Source organism: Rhinopithecus bieti, unplaced genomic scaffold (genome assembly GCF_001698545.2).
Source record: "Rhinopithecus bieti isolate Rb0 unplaced genomic scaffold, ASM169854v2 scaffold_574, whole genome shotgun sequence".
Taxonomy (NCBI): Eukaryota; Metazoa; Chordata; class Mammalia; order Primates; family Cercopithecidae; genus Rhinopithecus; species Rhinopithecus bieti.
In genome coordinates, this window is record NW_016803605.1 from 5,775,351 (window position 1) to 5,779,982 (window position 4,632).

The window sequence follows — 4,632 nt, forward strand, 5'->3', positions numbered from 1 at the left end:
ATATTATATATCATTTATACATATATAAATTATATAATATAAATACATAATCATTTATATATTAAGAGAGAGAGATGGAATAGAGTAAACAGATGAAAGAGATGGGGTCACATATGAGCCAAATCTGTATTCGGGTTTCTTTGTATTGGACTATAAAATGATATGGTGGGAGGGGGTAAATATTTTATTCCTTATAAGGATTCATTCATTCATTTCCTCTTTCGAAGAACATTAATGAAGCACCAGCTCTATACCAGACACGGTAGAAACATAAATGAAAATCATAGCCATGGGGCCCACTGTCGAAACCAAGGGAAAACATACAATTATAAAATATAAAATTACAAAATATGGCCAGGGGTCGTGGCTCACTTCTATAATCCCAGGAGTTTGGGAGGCCAAGGTGGGCAGATCACTTGAGGTCAGGAATTCAAGACCAGCCTGGCCAACATGGTGAAACCCGTCTCTACTAAAAATACAAAAATTAGCTGGGCGTGATGGTGCGTGCCTATAATCCCAGCTACTCGGGGGGTGATGCAGGAGAATCGCTTGAACCTGGGAGGTGGAGGTTATAGCAAGCTGAAATCACACCACTGCACTCCAGCCTGGGCAACCAAGCAAGACTCTGTCTCAAAAATAAAATAAAATAATACAATAAAATAATAAAATTATCCTGTGGGACCCTGTGTTTGTCACTTTCACACAGGGTCCTGCAGGAGAATCCAGGGCCCTTACTCCTGTCTTAGTCGTCTCAGAGGAAGTAGCTTGCAAACTTGGCTCTCAAGGATGGACAGGAAGCCACCAGGGACACAGTGGGGAAGGGTATTCCAGGCGGATACAGAGAGGTGAAAAAGAGCAAACTGGGAAATGCAGGAAGACCATCAGGGCAGGAATGAAAAGTCCAGGCTGGGGCTGCGACCACTCGGTAAGAGGTGAAGTCATGAGGTCAGCCAAAGTGGGAAGGGTCTGTTGTCTGTTCCAACCCTTAGCGTGACAAAAGATTCACGAATAGACCTTCAGGTTCCTCTCTATCTTGTTTTTGTTTTTGAGACAGAGTGTTGCTCTGTTACCCAGGCTGGGGTGCAGTGGCATGATCTCAGCTCACTGTAACCTTGAACCCCCGGGCTCCAGCAATCTGCCTGCCTCAGCCTCCCAAGTAGCTGGGACCACAGGTATGTGCCACCATGCCCAGCTAATTTTGGTATTTTTTGTAGAGACCAGGTCTTGCTGTGTTGCCCAGGCTGGTCTTGAACTCCTGAGTTCAAGGGATCCGCCCGCCTTGGCCTCCCAAACTGCTGGGATTTTGTGTGAGCCACCAGGCCTGGCCTCTTAGGTTTTCTTTTAAGAGTTTTTTAGATTTACCTCTTACATTGAGGTCGTAACCCAAGTTGAGTTAATTTCTGCATACTGTGTAGCAAAGGGGTCCAATTCTTTTGCTTGTGGTGACCTAGTTATCCCAACATCATTTATGACAAAGACTCTTCTTTCCCCCATTGTCTTGGCACCCTTGTTGAAAATCAGCTGATCATGAATATAAGGGTTTATTTCTGGACTCTCAATCCTGCTTTCTTGAGCTGTGATATTTATCCTTATGCCAGAATCACACTGAACTACTGTAGCTTTGCAGTAAATTTTTAAATCAAGAAGGGAGAGTTCTCCAACTTTGTTCTTCTTTTTTAAGATTATTTGGTTATTCTGGTTTGCCCCTTAGGTTTTTTTTTACAATAAACCTAAACGTTTCGAAACCATGAAGTGTTCTTCTCCTTTTTCAAAAGAAATGTGTGTATCTATGTGTCTCTCCCAGTCAGTATGATCAGCTTCTTCTCTACCCCTTCACTTCCCAGCTTCTACTACTACATCTCCTTTGTTAGGGGACTAGGGGCCCCTTATTTCCTGCTACTCCAAGGGTCCCAACTCAGTGTCATCTATATTCTGCAGTGGTGAGTCTGAATGGCCCCAATGAGCTGTACCTCCTGGCACTCCCATCCTTAGGTGGCACCTCCTGGTGGAAGACAGACCAGCTCTGTGATTTGTTTTGCCTGATTGAATGTGGTGGAGGTGACGTTCTGCGGTTTCCAAGCCCAGGGATGAAGAAGGTCTGCCTGTGTGCTTTCAGAAGCCCTAAGTATGTCCATGTACGAAGTCCAGACTACACCGTGGAAAGAACATGTGAAGAGGCTGTGTGTAGATGCCACATAGAGGGGCCACACAGAGAGGCCACAGGGACACCATGTAGAGAGGCATCAAGGTTCTGTGGAGACAGAGAGAAGCCTGAGTGTCCCAGTGTCCTGCTTCAGCATCCGTATAACTCTAGCCCAGTTGCCATCTGAGAATCCCCAAATGAGAAGCGCCCAGCTGAGGCCAGCCAACCCAGAGAACCACAAGAGATGACACAGTGGAGGTTGTGTTAAGTCACTACGTTTTGTAGCAATTTGTTATGCAGCAATAGATAATTAAAACAGAAATCCAATGGCCTGGCATGGTGGCTCACACCTGTAATCCCAGCACTTTGGGAGGCTGAGGCAGGAAGACCACCTGGGCCTAGGAGTTCAAGACCAGCCTGGGCAATGCAGTGAGACCCTATCTCTATTTAAATAAAACAATAAATAAAACCAAAAATCCCAGCTTAGTTCAAAGACACGAAATAGTTACTTAACCTCCCGATGCCTCGTTTCTCAATCTGTAAAATGGAGATGATGATGACAATAATAACACATCTGTCACAGGGTTTTTGTGAAGATTAAAGGAGATCACATATGCAAATCACTCAGTACAATGCAATAGTGTTACTATTAATTTTTACAGTAATTCAGTCCAGTTTAGTGGCACACATTCAAGTTGTCATAAGATAACCAGGCATGGACATTCAACTGGGTGAGTCATAAATTTTAAGTGGAGTTTCTACAAAATGCGGTGGGATCGCTGCCTTCATTCACTCTTGAAATGATTCATTAAACAAGTTTCTGTACAACTCATACGCTCGTAAGAAAAAAATAATAAATACATAAAAGAAGGAAACAAGCAAGACAAAACATGCCCACCGTGCAGTGGGAAGACCGGAAATTCCATCGGAGGCACCAGAATCCAACGAGGCTGCCCTTTAGATTCTGCTCAAGTAGTCGCGAACTTTGGTTTAGAATCATGCAGTGTGAGAGCTGGGAGGAAGTTCAAAGATCATCTAATTCCTCATGAGCACATGAGGAGGGTGAGGGGTTAAGGGGTTTCACAGCTAGTTAATGAGAGAGCCAGAACACACATCCAGGCTCCAGGTTCTTTTGCAAACTTAACATTTGTGGTTGTTCTTTTATTTATTTATTTATTTTATTTTATATTTTTGAGATGGAGTCTTGCTCTGTCACCCAGCCTGGAGTGCAGTGGTGCAATCTCGGCTCACTGCAACCTCCGCCTCTCGGGTTCAAGCAATTCTCCTGCCTCAGCCTCCCGAGTAGCTGGGAGTACAGGCACCTGCCACCACGTCTGGCTAATTTTTGTATTTTTAGTAGAGATGAGGTTTCACCACATTGCCCAGGCTGATCTTGAACTCCTGACCTCATGATCTGCCTGTCTCGTCCTCCCGAAGTGCTGGGATTACAAGGGTGAGCCACTGCGCCCGGCCTGTGGTTGTTTTTTTCTAATTTTATCCATGACTGTTATTTTTAAAAACACACACACACACAAAATATTATGAAATTGGGAAACTTAAAAAGGGAGAGTCCCTTGCAAATTTCAGCTTCTAGAAATAACTACTACTGACTTTTCTGACTCTTAGTTAATAAAGGTCCTTAGGATTACTTTATGAATGTTATTGACAAGTGTCCTCATACATCCAGAAGGAAGCATGGTATTCACAGGCAGCAAGAACAGGAAACAAATACCAATTATTTCACTAAAGCCTGAATAGCATGACCTCCATCTCCACCATGCCCTGAGCAAGATCTTCAACCTTACAGACAAGACAATAGCATAGTAAGAGGCAGTGTAGCATGATGGTTAGGGACACAGGCTTTGAAGTCACTGCCAGATTCAAATCCAAGCTCAGCTCTTTTTTTTCTTTTATTTTTGAGACAGGGTCTCACTGTCACCCAGGCTGGAGTGCAGTGGCACGATCTCGGCTCACTGCAAACTCCGCCTCCAGGGTTCACGCTATTCTCCTGCCTCAGCCTCCTGAGCAGCTGGGACTACAGGCGCTGGCCACCACACCTGGCTAATTTTTTGTTTTTATATTTTTAGTAGAGACAGGGTTTCACCGTGTTAGCCAGGATGGTCTCAATCTCCCGACCATGTGATCTGCCCGCCTCAGCCTCCCAAAGTGCTGGAATTACAGGCGTGAGCCACTGCACCCGGCCTTTTTTTTTTTTTTTTTTTGAGACAGAGTTTCACTCTTCTTGCCTACGCTGGAGTACAATGGAGTGATCTCAGCTCACTGCAACCTCCGCCTCCTGGGTTCCGGTTCAAGCAGTTCTCCTGCCTCAGCCTCCTGAGTAGCTGGGATTACAGACATGCGCCACCACACCCAGCTAATTTTTGTATTTTTAGTAGAGATGGGGGTTTCACCATGTTGGCCAGGCTGGTCTCGAACTCCTGACCTCGTGATCCGCCCACCTTGGCCTCCCAAAGTGCTGGGATTACAGT